This window comes from Amblyomma mixtum, chromosome 3, assembly GCF_055824585.1.
Source record: "Amblyomma mixtum isolate Tamu chromosome 3, ASM5582458v1, whole genome shotgun sequence".
NCBI lineage: Eukaryota > Metazoa > Arthropoda > Arachnida > Ixodida > Ixodidae > Amblyomma > Amblyomma mixtum.
The window spans coordinates 153,204,047-153,223,202 of NC_143014.1; the positions used below are offsets into that span (position 1 = coordinate 153,204,047).

At 51.0% G+C, this 19,156-nt stretch overlaps 1 protein-coding gene across 3 annotated transcripts in view; it reads right to left on the bottom strand.

Moving 5' to 3' along the window:
* The window catches only part of LOC149352402 (uncharacterized), a 561,538-nt gene that overhangs the window by 436,391 nt on the left and 105,991 nt on the right, over window positions 1–19,156 (bottom strand). The gene's annotated exons all lie outside the window — the stretch shown is intronic.

Below are 19,156 nucleotides of genomic sequence, written 5' to 3' on the forward strand. Positions count from 1 at the left end.
TCACATTATGAAAGCGGCTGTAATATCTTGTTAAATATAGATGTACAGGTGGGGCCAAAATAATACGGAGCACGCTTTGTCATGTAAACATTGGTCACGCGTTCCGTAAAAAGAGCATGCACGTTTCCGGGGCTTATACGCGAGCACATCAGCCGCATTCCCCATATATAGTATGCATAAAGCATTTCCTCATTTTCGCTGACTAAGCCGTGAAAGGAGTTTGAATAATGCCCCCTATTATCCTGGACGCGACTGTCTCACATATGTAATGTGTTTAAGAGAGGTGCGCTGTCCTCTCATTCAGCGGCTGTAATTTTCGTTCTTGTTGCTTGTACATGATTTGCTATCTTTGCGCACGCGAGAAACAACAGCGAAATCAAAAGCCGAGTCACTCACATTTCACCGAGGTTCAAACGTTACCACTCGTTTTGCCTCTTTTCTGCATTACTCTTACTTGTTCAGGGGTCTTTCTATTTTCTCCGCAAAGCGTAATTGAGAGGCACGTGTAGCGCGGAACGCTGTCTGGCTTTACTGCAAAGCAATGCGCAATTCTTTCAGGTTAGTGACTGCTTCGTAGCACAATGACAATAGATAACGCCTGCAGGTACATGAGCCTATGCGTGCTGTTGTAATACCTCTCCTTTGACGTCAGTAAACCCGTGCGACGCATCATCAGAGACCGGAACACAGAGGTATATTTGTCAATGCTTGCGATGACGTCAGCGTATTTTTCACCAACAAGGAACGAAAAATAACCTTTTCCAGCATTCAAAGTCTGCTTTCTAAGGGCCGTTTCACATGCATGCGATTTTCGCCTGCGACGCTGCGAATTCTTTCGGCCTGTGACTAAAGAAGGCCGTCGGTCTAGCCGCAGACGGCCTGCAGTTGAGTTCCGTCCTGTTGGAATTCAGTCGCAGTGTCGATGTTTTCGCTCTGCGACTGACCAATGGGGAGCGCCGCGACGGCGTGTGACGTGGGGTCACGTGGGAGCTGTTGCCGCGGCGTGAGCAAAACTGTTTATTCTAACCAATACATACGAAATATTGCCTTGCATCTAAAAGTACGCTGGTCTTAACACCATCAGCACATTCCGTGCAGCGTTTCTGTCGCGTTGAATGGTGGGTTGCCTATGGCAACATCGAGCAATCTTGCGTGTCTCTCCGACCGAATTCTCTGGGTCCGCGCTGCATGTGAAAGCACTGACCGAAAATCGCACTGCGGCGTCACCGACCAGGCCGAATATTTTCGTTCGAGTCGCAGCATGTGAAACGGCCCAGTGTGTCCTAGAACGTCGCGTCCGTGCAGCAGCAGCGCGTACGCATTCTGTCAACTCGCTCGCCGCTCATTTTTCCTTCACAGAGGTCAACATTCTCTGCTCTCTATATGCTTCGTCGGCCTCGCCCTATCGCCTCGTTCCTCTTCCTGAAGTCTAATCGCCTCGCCTGCCTACTGGCAGCTTCAAGCACATTCTCCCCTTTGATGGACCAGCTCTCTCTCTCTCCTCTCTCCTGAGGCTACACCAGGTATGGGATGACAGACGTCCAACAGAGAATAACTGCCCTTGGCAATATAGATCCATAGATGCTCAGCATTTGAAAACCAGCCATACCGGAGCGTAAGAATGTCACACTAGAAAATTGCAAGCCGCGGCACTGATATAAATGGAAGCATAAACAAAGGGCGAAATATTTGTTCATCGCGCTTGGTGTAATGCGGCCGTAAATCGCAAGCGTCTGCCGTGTGAGAACGCGCCGAGTCACGAATATCTCGCAGTTTGTCAAATGTGTGATCTGGAAGGTACACTCAAGCTCAGCACGATCGAACTTGCATTAAGTGAAGAAGGCGATGTGAAGTCGCTGTAGTAGAAATTCCCCACTCGGGGGATTGACCACCGTACCTTGGCCAATCCCCCCGCGTGGGTATGTGCCATGTTTACTCAGGAGGAGGAGGAGGAGGAGGAGGAGGAGGAGGAGGAGGAGAAGAAGAAGAAGAAGAAGAAGAAGAAGAAGAAGAAGAAGAAGAAGAAGAAGAAGAAGAAGAAGAAGAAGAAGAAGAAGAAGAAGAAGAAGAAGAAGAAGAAGAAGAAGAAGAAGAAGAAGAAGCAAGCAAGCAAGCAAGCTCTGGGTTAGTCACGATCACATATCAGCATACAAACAAGCATTTTTTTTTTGTTTTTCACGTGCATCGTGATGCGGCAGCGGCGGCCGAAGTTGAACCCGCAACCAGCTACTATGAGCCATAAGGGCGGACCTAACCGGACAAGCCCAAACAGATACTTGCGAGCGACCTTGTTCATTCGTCTAGTGTACAAAAGACAGGCCATTTCCGCCCTTCTTTGACCGCATAAATGTAGAGGAAACAAAAGTGTAACTCATTCCCTGGGCTGCAGCGCAGTCAGTCAGCAGGCAAGCTGGTGATTTTTGGAATAGTTAGTGAGTCGCCTAGGACTGTTCACCTTTGTTGTTTTTCTTCTTTGCAATATTGAATTTTTTGCTGGTATACTGCGCTTGCCGCTATCGCTGGCCCGCACTTGGCTGCAGAAAGCGAAAACACCGCCTTATGTGGCAGCGATCATGAAGGCGATTCTTAGGCGCAAATCATTCTTCGGGCAACGAATCCATATTGAAGTCGACATGTTGCTTGTAGTTTTGTCTTAGTGAGAAACCTTTCCAGCGTTCCGCTACAGCTGCCGTCAAAATATATCCTAAAGAATTTGTCTATTTCTCGATTGTTTAGGGGAATCCCCCAAGGCAGAGTAGAAGTAGTATATTTTTCCTTTGTGCCCTTATGGATGTGCTTGGGTAAATGCTACTGAATAATTACTCCCTTATTTCATCTGTCTATTTATGCCGCTAGTATCAAAAGCTTATGGGACGACAGTTACCATCTCATCCATCTTTTCATCATCCAAACGAGGACGTAGCAAACTGAGCTTTGCCGCGTTTGTTTTTTCAGTCGGTCTTTCGTCTACTGCCGCAGATGCACGGTCTTGATATTTTCTGCTGCACGCAGCTATTTACCCGCGGTTTTCTGAACGCGACTGGCTTTGCTCTCGAAACATTGTAATCACGCACTTTACAGTCTTCCAAAGTGTTCACCAAGCTTCGGAACGGAACGATGCACGCGTGCCTATCTGAAAAATTCTTCCTCCCAGTTATACGGCGCGCAACCCCGAGTCGTGGCATTCAACGCCGCCAACGAGCAGCCAACGAGCAGCACTGTCTGCGGTGCTTACATCGCAGTGAATCGGATGCCTTTTTAAACCGCACATCGACGTCAGCGTTCACAGGAGATAGACAGAATGCATGCCAAGGCACTCGTCGCTATCAATGTCGACTTGAAATTAACGCACAACTGTTTAGGGTATTGTCACAATGAGGCATTTCTCGACACCAGCACACAACGACGTTTTTCTCTTCTTCAGGAGCCATGAGCCCAGCGTGAATTTCAGTCAAGATGTGTATGTATGCTAGCAGGCACTAATATTCAGTGCACTCGGCGCTATAAGACAATGACAATGACTCCTACCTGTGACCGCCTCTCCTTCGAAGCCATTTTCTCACATCTCTGACAGTTTTTCAGTCTGCACTTGAGACGCAAAGCGAAAAGTGGCCATCGATGTCGCCTTAGCAGCATGCGCCTTCAACATCTTCCGAAAAAAAAAAAGAGATCTGCTGTCTATGTTCGCGTTAAATGCAACGCATTCTGTACAAGCATCCTGCAGCACCCAAAGCCACGATGACGCATTTCGTCGTGCCCAAGGACGGCCAAAGATCAGCGACGAATATCTGCTGCGTCAGAGCACGGAACGAGGCAAAAAAAATCTCTGCCTCTCCCGTAACCGAGAGTAGAGTAAGCATGAAATGTTCACGGGCATAACACATTGGTTGTAGATGGTACTAGTCAAAATCTTGAAATGGGTCTAGTGTTCAACACACCACACCACACCACACTACACCAAACTCTTTTTGTTGCGTCGAAGCGATCGCCTGCAATAGTGCGGGCTTAGGTAGGCAGCCGCGAACTGTGGCGGCCTTGTTGCTTTCGGAAGCGGCCGCATAATCATGGCATTGTCGGCAGGGGCGAGCAGTCTTCTGCTGTGGCGTATCACTCGCAAAGCGATCGCTTTCCACAAGACGCTTCCTACCTCTCCTTTCATCAGGCTCCATTGCTCGGCTTAATCAGCTGTGACGGTGGCGGCATTGAAATGCTGGACGATGCAGAAGCGTACGCGGACACGACGAGACGCGCAGGCCTGACAAGAATGTATATGCAGCGCGTTCGAATACTCTGCGAGCGTGTATACATCTGCCTGCCAAAGGGGGAAACGTCATGAGCTGAAGGCCCAGCGGCCGGTCTTTTACATGCATGAGTGTGGCACCGCCGCGCCATCCTTGGGGACAGCGCGGAAGCAGTTCTTCCGCCCAAAGCAATTCTCGCCCTGGCGCTCCCCTCTTGCTCCAAGCGGCCCTCTCTCAAAGCCCCTAACAGATCACGTATGAGTCTCGTTAAATCTCGTACGGTGCCCGGATGCTCTCGTTTCAGCTCCCGGATGTGTGGAATTCAGTGCCCGGATGTTGGTTCTCGGTCTCGGCGTGACATCACCACACTGCCGACAACAGGAGCTAAAAGCATTTCATGCTTAATACAGAAAGCGCGTCTTGTTTTCTGTCAAAGTTGTTTGCCAACGTTCATGACTAAGTTTCTATCTTTATGTATTAGTATTTGCTTTTGCTTTTACGATACTTGCCCGTTCAGCACAGCTGTGCTGCTGGATAAATGTTCTTAAGGTTTCGGAATGCGTTTGTTTGCTTTGTTGTGGCGTCAGGCTGCGGATGACCTTCAACAGTCTTATGCTATGATTCACGTTATACGGCGGTGATTTTGTTGAAGCAATGTCCATGCTAGCTGCCATACCTTTTGGAGCTACTAACTTCTCGCAATGCCTAAGTTGCGGTAAGAGTTGAAAGCTCGAATCAACGGGAACAAACGCGCAATGATACTTTAGGAGAACGGCATGACTATACTTTCCTTCCCGAAGTTATCACTCATATCTCTAATAGCCTATTGTTCGGCTACTTAACAGAGAGTCTCTTTTCTTTTCGTCACAACCGCTTATAAGAAGCTCACGCGAGCTCGGTTATGCCGTTGCGGAATTCAAGCCCGTTTAAGAACGCGACAGAGTTTTTTTTTTCGTTTTTTTTTCAGCACACGCGTAACACTGTCGAAATGAGCGTTGCAGATAGCATGAGCTGCCAACACTGCTTTGGTTTGGTTTGGTTTTTGGAAGGTTTAACGTCCCAAAGCGACTCAGGCTCTGAGGGACGCCGTAGTGAAGGGCTCCGGAAATTTCGACCACCTGGGGTTCTCTAACGTGCACTGACATCGCACAGTACACGGGCCTCTAGAATTTCGCCTCTATCGAAATTTGGCCGCTGCGGCCCCGATCGAACCCGCGTCTTTCGGGTCAGCAGCCAAGCGCCATAACCACTGTGCCACCGCGGCGGCTCAACACTACTTTGAGAATGGCCATTTGAAGTCTATAAATATAAGCAAGAAGAGCGCAAAAAAAACAACAACAACGGGTCGTGGCTCACGACCGCAGTGTAAGAATATATTCGTACACCGTGCTCACGACTAAGATGCCTGAAGCCAGCTGGTTTGGGTGACCCTGGCACAGGATGTCCACGACGTTTTATGCTGCGTCGCAATAAAGTTCTTTCTCTCAACTGGGAAAAGTTGTCGAATATCATAGACACTGAATCGTGCCACTGTTCAGTAACTAGAAATCGAAAATGAAACAAGCATGCCTGTATGGCGTTATTTCGTCTAGTTTGAAGGTACTGCTGGACAAGAAGTTTAGGAGGGTATGATCCACGTTGGCTGCAGTTGCAGTTGGTTCCCAACAGCACATGTTCCAGCGCCAACTATAAATAATCAGCTACCCCCATCGCTAGGGTGAACGACATGGATCACTCGCCCACACCTCTTGAAAGGTGTGTCTCATTGTGCCTCGTCACGTTAGTGCAGGTACTCTAACAAGAATTTCTAATGCAGGCAACATTAAAAACTAGAGCGCACGAAGTCACCTATACAACAGCGTTCGAAGTTTTCATCCAGCTTTCGAGAACGGCACCCCTACTATGTTTCGCACGCTGGCGAGTGATCTGCGGAACTCAGCTTAACGAGTCTTTCCGCAGCTTCGTCTTTCAAATAGCCCATCGGGACTGGGTGCGACCATCGTGAGTCGTCAGTTAATCAGTGGGAATCCACGAACGCATATTCTTTCCTCGATGCGACGGTCGGCAGCCGTGCTTGCGACGCCTGGGCTTCGACGACACGATTGCGCATGTCCCCTTCCGTCTGCCAGCAGACAAATGCTTCTACAGCGAAAGCTGTAGTAGCTTTATATAAGCCATTCAGTATATGCCATTTAGGGACAAGTAACGCAGTTACTCTCTCCCGTTGACGGGAGAAAGTGAAAGCCGGGAACGAGCGCCGCCGGTTGCTATGGAACCGGCCGAGCGGAGCACACCGTCGAGGAAAGAGCGGTGCCGCGGCTTGCCGAGGTTCCGGCGGCTCGCTAGAGGAGATGGCTGGTAGAGGAGATAAAGAGGCCAGCGCAGCGGTTGAACGTGGTGAAGAGGAGGATCGCTGACACGGCGGTGGAGCGTATCACGTAATAGAAACCGCAACAGCCGCAGGAGGCTTGCGAACGTCGCAAGGAGTCAGCTGTGGAGTCCTGTGGCGCGTTGACGAGGTGCGAAGAGATGACCACGACGGGCGTTCGCGAAAAGTGTGCGCCATGGGATGCTCGTAGATTCGCCATGCCGGCGAGTGGATATTTTCCATTCCGGCGGGAAAGTCGAAATCGTGTTGATATCCGAGCTGGACGTGCAAGACCGCCCCGCTAGTGGTGGTGCTGGCTCATAAAGCGGCGAAGCCCAGTGACCAAACGAGTACTAAACAGAGAGGCTAGGCCAATCACTTAAACCTGCTCGAAACAAACAGGAAAACGCCAAGTGGGTAAACATGCTCTAAAAGGGGGGCGAAGCCAAGTAGCCAAACGTGCGCGAAACAGAAGAGCAAAGATTGTGAGCCAGATTGGCTCGTCGCGTGCATAAAACGTCTCTACATGTGTTTGTGCCAGCGCTACCGTCCTCGTTGCATGCATGAGCCAGACCGACCTGACCTGCCAGGAACGCCGCTAATTCACACCAGCTTTCGACGATTAATGCGCTAAGCCGGTAAGCTATAGCTCTATTATTTTTTTGGCCTGGCAGCACTGAAATCGTGCCCAAACTCATTTCCAGTATGAAGCTGAGTGAGAATAGCAAATGGGCATGGCGGCGTCCTCCAGGTGAGGAACTTGCTCGACAAAATGTGTAGGGCTCGGGCGCATGTTTTTGTACGCCGCTTTCCTTTGCAAGTGGTGTTTATTTCAGTAAGTAAAAGTAGACGTCCAACCAAAAGGAAAGGTTAAACCTACAGGGCACTAGCGTCGCTGTTCGAGCGAAGCTGGCCATCGAGGACTCCTCAGTAGCGCCGTCCGCGCGCATCGCAGACGGCGCTCTTCACACTCGTTGTTTAAGCGGGCGCCACTTACCTTACTATTCTCGTTTATAGTTAATTGCAGAAGTATTGTCAAGCACATTCAGGTGCATTTGAGGTCTGGTCTTCGCTTCGCAGTCAAGCTACTTGAAATATTTGTTCTGCATTTCAAGTCGATGATTAACACAGGAAAAAATTGGTACAGCTAAGCTTAGCGTCTTGCGGTGTAATCAGCGAGAGCTGGTTGGAACTAGCGGCCGAGACATCTGAAGTGGCAGAAGACCACGGTGATGTTTTGTTGCCCTACGTGACCGATAACTCAAAATGGTGTCGACATTTGCTGCTGACAGAACATGTCTGACTGACGAACTGATGGAAGCTGTTCAAACAAGGTAGGTAGGAAAGACTTTTATTGCTCTAGAAATGTGCTAGTAGCAGACGAGAAAGAAGAGGTCCATCTTCCTTCTTCTCACAGGGTCGGTGCCCCTATTCCAGGGCTCCGCTGAGCTTCGCTGCTCGTTGGGCGTGCTGGATCAGACCTTGTTGGCAACCCAGATCGCCGCTGGAGAGCCGGCTCTCCCACTGTTCTGCACTCGGGTCTTTGCGAAAGTTGTCGTTTTTACTGCATTCCCACGTGATGTGGTACAGCGATGGTTTGCTGCCACACCACGGGCAAGTGTCCCGATATTGCGTCGGGTAAATCTTGCTAAGGATATGCAGGTTTGGGAATGTTCCTGTCTGCAATCTTAGCCAATACACTGCCTCTAGTTGATTTAGATCAGGATGTGGCGGCGGATAGCGGATCCGTACCCCCTTATAGTAGTTGAGAATGTCTGAGTACGTAGATACACCCTTATTCACGGCTACGCTGATTTTGAATATCACAAGAAGATATGAAGGAGATTTGAAAATGTCCTGGTAGTTGCGTCAGTTCTCCCATCAGGTCATTACGACATCCGGCACAGCATTTCGCTCATCTGATGCGAACAGATAACGGCGCCTAAACGTGCCGTCCACATGTGTGGTGTCAGCAAACGAACCGGTAAATGCGGAAACTTGCAGCCACTGAATCTCTTTCTTTTTTGTTCGGAATAAAAGTGACCCAGGCTTTTGCATACCGGTCTTCCTTACTTCGGCCGAAAGCGGCGTCTGGATACGGCGCCAGGATCTAGCGGTATACAGGAATAACTATAAACGGCAAACCAGTATTTGCAGGAAAAGCATTTTCAGCACGTCCGTTCATTCGGACACAAAGTAAGCACTCCGAAGCCAGATGTTATATCACTGTTTTCGCCAGGTGTGAGGCGAATGCATATTTTTTAACGGGCGGCTATAGGCAAGTGGCTTCTCAACGGCAGCTACGGCAGTGGCGCGGCGCTCGGCGCACGCGGAAAGCGCGCAGTTCATTGACCCGCCCCCAAATGAAAGCGGCGTCTTGCTCAATGGCCACGTGCGGCAACGCGCAACACCTGCTGGCTGCGTGACACGCACAGGTGGGTCGCCAGGAGAGGGGACGGGCGGCGGTTTTCAGCGGCGTAAAAATCTGAGCAGAGGCGACGGTTCGTGCGAATGGATGTGGTCCCTAGAATAGAAAGACTACGGCGCAGTTTGCATAGAGTAACAGAGGAGCGTTGTTCCAATCGCTGCGTCGCTGTCGTCTGCGTCACGACGAAAGTAGGGCAAAAGTTGCCTCTACATGCGCTCGCTGAATACATCTGAAGCTATGACGAGTATACATGCCCCAGTTCCTCATCTAGGAAAGGCTGTTAGATAACCAGGCGGTTCGCCAAGGCATCGCGTGCTTCGGCTCCAGTTCGTTACGTTACTGTGTACAGACCGTATATACAATGGAAACACATAGGTCGTTGCACTGCTGTGTTGCTAGCACAAAGCGTCCCGGAAGCTTTTAAATGACAGGTTTGAATAACGTTTGCCGAGCACATTTAAAATACCGGAATATTTCAGGTCAGCGTTCATACCAAACATCTGCCCTAAAGAGCGCCTCGAAACAGGCATGTGATTCAAACGGAAGTGTTCGGAACGACTGTTTCTGGTCCATTCACAACACTGAATAAATACCTGGTTGGTTACAAAGAATGTCAGCCAAAACCAAGTCTTCGTAGCAATAAGGCACCAACACTCACATGCATGAGACAATGAATTAGTATCGTTTTCTGTAAGTTACTCGCAGAGACGCGCAAGTCCTATATTTACAGCGTCTTGCACATTGAGGGTGAACATGGACATGCGTGGAAGAAGAGTTTGAATAGAGCTCTGCACTCCATCGCGTGAAGGTGAAGTGCGTTTGTGTGCCGGCGCGCGTGAAACACTTTAATTCAGCAGCTAGAAGATCCTACGGATGAAGTGCGAGGGCCTTAGGCCTGCCAAACGATCTACAAGGTGTGTGGAAAACGGTAGGGAAAAACGGGGGTGGCCACAGAGCAAGGGTGAAGGCAGTGCTTCAAGTGGGGTTAAAGGTCGGGGAATTCGGGGCAGGTGGGATTAGAGTGGAGGCAGCAGAGGTAAAGACTGGCGCAGGTGTGGGCCTTCAGCAGGGCGGTGGTCATCTCGGAGTGATGTGGAAGTGCGCAGAGGGTGCTGCGGAGGTATTAAGAGTATGCGGAGAGATCACACCTGTATAACAACACCGGTATATCAGATCGTCATATTATTTTCGTCTATTGCACTGAATGCACAAACAAATTTAGGAAGTGGATCAAACCTTCTCGACGATAATTACCCGAAATTCGGACACCTCACGGTTCTGCATGTATCTACACGTAGCTACGAAAACCAACTGTGTTTACCGTTTAGCATGATTTCAAATGCAACCTCGTACATTTAACAAAAATTATTTTTGTTCCTTCTCGTTAAAAATTTAAGTTTTACGATTTTACGTTTCTAGGTCGCTGCTGATAAAACAGCCATAATCATCAGCAGCATAAAAAACAAAAACCGGGCTCGTCCTCTATGGAAGAAAGGCGTGTCCCAAGTATCCTTGTGCTGTGCCAGCCACTGCCTCCAAATACTTACTAATTTTCTAATCACATCTGCCTGCCTGACTCTGCCGTTACCTGCTATTTTAATTTCGGGTTTAAATTCACTCGCTTACTTTAACGGTGAGTTGACAGTGATGATGATGATACTGAGCAAGAGGAGAAAACTTTCACTAGGAGCCTGAACTATGGTTTCGGGAAAGGGAGCTCTTGCTGCGCTGAGGCCAGTTGGAGGACCAGCAGTTCGTTCTAAAACTACGCCCGATAGGGGGAAGAGGGACAGCGTGGGAGGTACGGCTGGATATGTCTGAGATGCATGTGCGCATGAAGTGTATGAGGGACATTATAGCTTTTCTACAAGGAACACGGTTATAAATGCTTCGAATGGAAAAGTTTTCAGGCCTTGCGCGTCTCCCGATCTCCAGATAAATGATAACCAAAGAGATATCACCAAATCCACACGGCCACCAATTTATAAAGCTCCATGCATAACGTCGCTACAGATGGCAAATGATTTACCACATCCTCTCACCGGAACAAGTGTCCCTGTCCACCTAATCACGTGCACACACGCGAAGTCGTTAGTTTTTGTACGGAATGCAGTCGAAACAAACAACAAATTGCCCATCGAAAGAAGCTTTTCACCTGTCAGCCAGCAACCCTGGCGTCTTTTCCACGAGATAAAAATATGCAATCCATTATTCAAAAATCAAGATCCCGCTGCGAGGCTACTTTGTCAGATCACTGCTATCTTGGCAATGACTTATGAAAATTAATCCAGTCCTGCATTACCTGGCCCATACCAATCCGAGAGCACATCACTGATATTCTTCGCCATCGCCCCTGGCAGCGCTGAAAAAGAAGTTCCATCGCGAGAGCACGCCCGTCGCCGAGCCACAGCAGTGCTGAGTCAGCACTCGAAGCCAGGGCGGCGGAGGGAAGCAACACCTTCGCAGCCCCTGGCGCTCGGTACGGCGCCTCGGCGCCTCACCGCAGGTCGCCGTCACCAGGGGGACACCGTGGAGTCCGCGGTGTGCGCAGCGTGGGCGCCGGTCAACCTTAACCAATAAGAGCCTGCAGTGGAACATCGCGGAATTCGCCAGCAGGTACGGGCCTGCGCATGCCATTCCACACCCAGTCGTGCACTACCAGCAGCAGCCTCATGCCGAATGCCGAGGTACATGCGGCTACATCACTTTACGGGTGCAGAGACGATGGTGGCCAGCCAGAACACCGGCGGCGCACTCCTCCGGCGCAGGCCGACACCGGCTCGTCCAAAACATAGACCCCGCTGTCACCCCGCTGGTAGTGTCGCGGACTGCTGAACCAAGAATGGAAACGAGAGCCGAGGCGAAGATGGCTACATGGCGTCCAGGGTACAAAGGCGGTGGTGGACGGCCAGAGTGGCGGCGGCGCCCTCCCCCCAGCGCAGGCCGACGCCGGTTCGTCCACCACAGAGACCCTGGTATCACCTCCACTGGTCACGGCACGGATTGCTAAACCGACAATGAAAGAGAGAGCCGAGGCGAAGATGACTACATGACGCCCAGGGTACAAAGGCGGTGGTGGACAGCCAGAGTGGCGGCGGCGCCTCCCCCCCAGCGCAGGCCGACACCGGTTCATCCAGCACAGAAAGATGACTACATGACGCCCAGGGTACAAAAGTGGTGGACGGCCAGAGTGGCGGCGGCGCCTCCCCCCCAGCGCAGGCCGACGCCGGTTCGTCCAGCACAGAGAGATGACTACATGAAGCCCAGGGTACAAAAGTGGTGGACAGCCAGAGCGGCGGCGGCGCCTCCCCCCCAGCGCAGGCCGACGCCGGTTCGTCCAGCACAGAGAGATGACTACATGAAGCCCAGGGTACAAAAGTGGTGGACAGCCAGAGCGGCGGCGGCGCCTCCCCCCCAGCGCAGGCCGACGCCGGTTCGTCCAGCACAGAGAGACGACTTCATAACGCCTAGGGTACAAAAGTGGTGGACGGCCAGAGTGACGGCGGCGCCCTCCCCCCAGCGCAGGCCGACGCCGGTTCGTCCAGCACAGAGAGACGACTTCATAACGCCTAGGGTACAAAAGTGGTGGACGGCCAGAGTGACGGCGGCGCCCTCCCCCCAGCGCAGGCCGACGCCGGTTCGTCCAGCACAGAGAGACGACTTCATAACGCCTAGGGTACAAAAGTGGTGGACGGCCAGAGTGACGGCGGCGCCCTCCCCCCAGCGCAGGCCGACGCCGGTTCGTCCAGCACAGAGAGACGACTTCATGACGCGCAGGGTACTAAAGTGGTGGACGGCCAGAGTGACGGCGGCGCCCTCCCCCCAGCGCAGGCCGACGCCGGTTCGTCCAGCGCAGAGACCCTGGTACCACCTCTACAGCTCCCACGAGGCTGCCAGCACGAGGGTTGGACGTCGTGCCCACTACAGAACGCTTCTCCAGGACTTTTGGAGTCCGTTCCAATTGAACCGCACTGTTTCAGTGTTCTTGTGTGTTGAACTGCGCTTTGTGCGCTGTGTATAGACCAAAAACCTTTTGTGTGAACTTTTTCTCTCTCCTCGGACATTGCCCGCTATGGATGCCGAGGTGGGATTATGTGGAAAAGAGATCAGGCATCACCAAATGCACTGTTGATTAGCGCGAGTGTGCTCAAGATGGCCGGTACTTGGTGTCATCAAAGACAATGCCGTGAAATCGTAACCTATAAGTAAGTCAAACGTGAGGCGAAACACTCTGTACCCTTCATTGGTTCGCTTTTCTCTACTTTTGCTTTCGTTCCCGTATTCGGCGACCGCTGCACCAGTTCCGCGCTGCATCGCACGAGCTTTTCGTCGCGCTTTTCCTCCTGATTTTCTAGGAATTTCACTCGCGTTATGACTGAAGAGCTTACGGACAATTACGCTTGAGACAGCAGGCGTAGAAACAAGCTCTTCCCTTTTTTTCCCCCACTCCCCCTCATCGAGCAACACGGCAAAGCAACAAGGGCAACAACAAGCGGTGGACTGAGTTTTCTTATTTTCTTTGTGTTCTCTTTCATGTATTTTCGAGTTTTGTGTCAATAAAGAGAGGCAAAAAGTGATAGGGGTTTAACGTAGTTGACCAAGTAGACGTGCCAAAGCAGGAGACACTTAAGCTCCGCCTTAAGGTCTTTTGAGGGGAAATCCCCATATATGCGGGATTGGTCACTCTCTACTTGAGATTCATAGATTGCGGCGGGTCCTCATACTACTACCAGCTCCATGGATTATCGCCCATGTGCGCAGAATTGGTCATTCTTGACATTCTTATATGGCGGCGAGCCCTCATAATAATACCAGCGCAGTGGCACAACGGTTAAGCGATGCGCCACTGCACTGGCAGATCCGGGTGCATTCTCCAGGCCATCCTCCTCGGAGGGATATCCCTATTTAAACTCCGCCAGTGATGAACGCTTTGCTCAGACGAAACAAGCATCGTGAGGTTTTCCCTCCTTTGCTCATTTTGTGATTATTAAGAACCATCTTACCAACCTCTCCCTTCCATATTCTCTACGTTAGGTTGTATCGTTTATGGAGGCTTCACGTCTATTAGCGTTACACGCCGTCACCTTTCCGGTGAACACATAACGACGCCCCGCGCCCTTTTAGCAGTGTGCACATTCCCGAGGGAGTAATTGCACGGCATGGTTGAGGACCTAAAATTAAAAGCAGGACTGTGGGGCTGATAATATGAAATATACCTTAGGTACCTTTAGACAGTCTAGGAAGGAAACAGCCGTTTACGATAGACAGCAAATTCTTCGAAGCGATCAAGGAAAACGTCGATATAGGCCAAGTAGTGACCTCACATCCGGACAATTAGAGTGAAATAACTAGGACAGTAAGAACAGGGTAAAGCGCATTTGGCAGGTTCTATATATAGAGGGGTATATTACAGGTGCACCTCGCCAGTGCTCAATTAAAGGCGGACACTTGGAGGCTAACGAAATGGCTGGAAAATTAATTTAAGAACAACGTAGTGAGCTATGGAAAGGAAAATCCGCCGCTCCGTTCTTAGCGGCGCTGGGGCTGCACGGCGTGCCTTGGCAGGCCGCCATCACTTGGAAGCACGTGTGTCCACAGAGTGCGCGGTGTGGGCACAGGTCAACCTCAACAGCAACCAGAGCCTGCAGCGAATCATTGCGGAGCTCGCCTACTCATCTGGGCACGCTCGTGCTCGCCCAATGCCCAGTAATGCACCGCCACCAGCAGTCTAATGCGGAATTCCGTGGGAAAGGCGGCTACATCAAGTCCCGGTTGCAAAGGTGGCGGCGGCGCGCTCCCACCAGGAGCAAGCCGACGCCGGCTCGTCCACAACGGGGCCCTGCTGTCACCGACCCTGGTTACAGAGTTTACTGCTGAACCAATAATGCAAACGAGAGCCTAAACAAAGGTAAAGGGCTACAAGGCGTTCCGGATACAAAGGCGGTGGTGGACAGCCTCAGCGGCGGCGGCGCGCCCTCTCCCCAGCGCAGGCCGACGCTGGCTCGTGCACAACAGAGGCCCTTCTGTCACTGCCCTTGGTTGCAGGATGGACCGCTGAACCGAGATTGGAAACGAGTGCCGAGGTGGCGAAAAACAGTCATTCTTAGCCCAGGGCCACTTTGACTTTTGCTGCCAGCTGTGCCCGGTGCACGAGCTGCCGCTGGTCTTCCAGGCTACAGCTGGTCAGCGCGGCCTCCCATTGCTGAGGGTTGGGGAGTACTGTGGCTGCTTGCACTTTTGGGCAAGCCCATGTGGTGTGATGTAGAGTGGGAGAGGCATCGTAAAGTGAAATTTGTCGAGGTAGAGAGTGGGATGTATGATGCAAATAAGGCTAAGATAAGTGGGTAGGTGTTGGTTTGGAGCGGTCTTCATGTTATCGCTTTCTTCCTCATGAGGTGTTTGTGCGGCGGGAGATAGGTCTGGCGGTTGAGCTGATGGCGTTGAAGAATAGCGCTATACTGGTGGTCGCGAGCCGTCCTGCGGGGTCCGGTTTGCGTAAGCTTGGGCGATAGCTTGAGTCCGCTGGCTTCAACGGAGGGAGTCGTGACCAGGTGTCCAAACAGGAACGACATTCGGTAATTGGTGCCGTGTGTTTTTAAGAATGTGATGTGCGGGGGCGGATGTCTTCCCCTGCTGTAATGGCGGCAGGCCACATGTGAGTCGGTCAGGATATAGGATGCTTGTCCCTACGGGCTGGAGACTATTGCGAGCGCGATAGCTGCCTCTTCTGCCTCCAGAGGGATGGTGGTGCGTTTGGTGGCGGTGGTTATTTCCTGCAATGTATGAAAAACTACACTGTCCGTCGATGCCGACCGCAATGCATGGTGCGCCGCTTCGATATATTTGGCATTGGGTAGGTTTCCGCACCAATGCTGCAGGAGTCCCGCTCGCGCACGTCTGCGGATAGCGTGGAGTTCAGGGTGCGTATGTGGCTGCATGGGAATTGTTAAACGTTTTTGTTTTCCAAAGGGAATGGATATCATCTCGTTATATTCATTATTTCGTCATAAACAGTGTATATTTAGCGGAGTTCGACTGTGATTGTTTCGCGTAGGCGGCAAGGCTATACGGCAACACACGACAACGAAAACAGTTGGAAGAGCTTAACAACTGTATAAGCTTAGCCTCATTATTGGCTCAATCAGCACCTCCTTGGTGAAGTGCAGGCTGTGAGACACTGCGACCGCTATCACTGTCACCTTTCCCACCGCTACTGTGTCCGTGAAAGACATGTTAAGCAGCAAACTAAGCGCTTAGAAGATCCTTCGCGTGAAAGACACGACCCATTCGGTCTTCCAAACGATCAGATCCGAGCCAGGCCACCCAGGTATGTGAAAAGTATGGAAAAGGAGAGGCTGGGTTGCCACAAATGAAGGACGTATACGTATAGGTGGTGCTCCAGTTTGGGGTAAAAGTGGGGGCAGTTGGGCCAGGAAAAAGTGACCCCAGTAGGAATATAGACCAGATTCTTTTACCCTCACACGCAGGCTGCTGGCGCGCCCCTACTCTCGACACCAGTCGCCATCTATCGGCGCGCGCGGACCGAAGGACTGCGGGTCGCGCCGGCGCCGCGCGTAGAATGCATGTTTACGTGTTCGCTTCTGCCGTTGTTGTGCTCCATCATCTAACGTATGAGGGTGTGTGCTGTGCCTCACTACTCACATTTTCCCTCTACCAGACAGTACTGCGGTTATCTTGCGCGCAGTTAGTCGCTAACGTGACATCTGCGAGTTTTTTTCCGTTCAATTGGATGTGAGTAAGTGCGGCGAGGCAGTGCGCGTCTGTCTCGTTGTTTGTGCCCACAATGATGATATTGATATTGATGATAAGCGCTCGTGTCCTGTCTTCACCTTTTCTGTGTCTAGTGTTTCGCGCTACGTTTTTCAATGATGATATTCTTCTGGCCCAGAATTCTAAACGCTGGCACCGCAGCGGCGACGCTGCTCCACCGAGCCGCTGGTGCGACGGCGCTGCTCAGGGAAATTCTGGAATATTATTGTAAACAGCAAGGATTTTTCTCGCGGAGTAGTCGGCCAGGTAGCGTACGGACTGGAAACCGGCACTTCTAAGCAGATTTCTGCGCTGGCGTGTCGTTTGCTGCCGTCTTTTACGTGCGCTAGCATCTATGATAATTTTAGGCGCAGGAATGTGGATTTATTGATTTGAATCAGTGGTATAGTAACTGGATAGGCGAGCTACAGACTGAAGGTTGTACCGACGAAGCGCGTCTTTTCGATCACCTCCTTGCGCTGAGCTTGCTCTAGTTCCCATTGAACACATTTCATGCACAGGATTGTAAGCACGACCGCTACCGATTTCAATTGCTCTTTCCGCACGCATGTCATAGGGATCAAGGGGGGGGGGGGGGGGGGGGTAAAGAGTTTACCGTAGTGTCTTTCTGCTTTAGCTATCTACCTTAATCATAGGAAAATATGCGCGATTTTAATACATTCATTACTTAGCCAAACGCCTACGCAACGCTGTCACACGCGCCGAGAGCTACCGAATGAAATGAACGCGACTTCGGACCTCACAATTCGTGAAAGCTGGATTTGCTGCTAATATCTATTCAAGCTTTGATAATTTGAGCGAAAGTACGTTTTTACCAGGTTGCATAAACCATGAAAATTTTTGTTTTTTGTTGGCGCTGCGACTCAGTTAAGGTCACAGCGGTAATTTGTTGATAAACTGGCGCACCACGCATGCGACAAGAAAGCCCTGTTTGCGGGTGGTACTTTACGGCCGAAGGATTAAGAGTTCATTGGAATTGGAACTGCATGCTAGCCGTACACCTAATACTTGATATTGAACAAAAAGTTTTTTTTTTGCAGTGGAGCACCAAGACGGCAGCGATATAAGCACGTTCGCGTTCTAAGCGTCAGCACAATTCACGTGAATGTCAAACTAAATATCATTAAAACGCATCAATGTGCTCCCTTTAATAGCGTGAATACTTCCTGCAACACAGCCACGCAGCGGAAGTATGCTCGGCAATGTTTTTTTAGCGCCCGAAGCGCGGCTATATGCAGGCGCGGCCGCGGAGCTGCCGCAGCCCCGCAGTCCCCAAAGAAACGCCCGCACCGCGGCGCACCAGTCGGCGGAAAATGGCCGCGCCCAGGAGCGGCTCTGGATTCTGGTCTATAGAAGGGTCCACAGCGACTCAGATTCGCGTGATGATGTCAGCGATGAAAGTGCCGCTGAACCTTCACGAAAGCCAGAACCCAGCATTTTTCGGAGACTCTTCCGCATGTTTCGCGTTGACAGTGGAGTTACCAACGATGTGAGTGCCCTTACATGCAGCGGAAAAACTCCTTAACCAAGTAGCGGTTCTAATAAGGTGATACTAGCCTGAGCAGAAGGCGCTACGCTAGTGGACGTAGCTTGACGAGGTGGTGGAGCCTCTCGGTCTGCACCAATCGTGTCCTAAGCAGCGGAGCACTACCTCAAAGCGTACGACTGCGCAAATCAATATTACGATTACGCTGTCCCACGGCGCTCCTGGCTTCCGTACTTCACTATTTCTCTCCTGTAACCGATTGTAGCGCACATCTCAAGAATACTGACCTTTGTCGGTTAAAACTGAAATTAAAAAAAAAATAATAATTCGGCGTGCGTTTATCGTTTTTTTCTTCTTTTTTTCGGTTTAAACCGATAACTCCAGCCCCTACTTGTGCGTTAGATCGTTACTTGCAATTCTTGACCTCGAGGAGGGATGAGAGATCGTAGGTCCTCTTCAAAGTGGTTGGTTCTATAGGGCGGTAATGCGGGGTAAGCTTGCGCATGAAGTTTTGAACAGTATGAACGGTGGGAAGGATTAAGGGTAGTAAGGGTAACCACAACCACTTCCTCTGCTTTCTGCGCCTGCGTTTTTCTCATAGTGCACTTCTGCGTGTAGCTCCCGTGTTCACTAAAATAGTAGATGACCCTGCACTTCCCTGTAGTGGCAATCAACAACCATCATGGAAGGAAGAAGCTTAGGCTTGGTGCAGTAAAGCACTCATTCTTTTATTCAGTTTGCTATCTCATTATCGCTAAACAGAAGTCTACAAACTATCAGTCAGCGTTGGCTAGCTGCCTGCGCGAATCCCTTTCTACGCAGAGTCAGCCGCGGAGGCGATG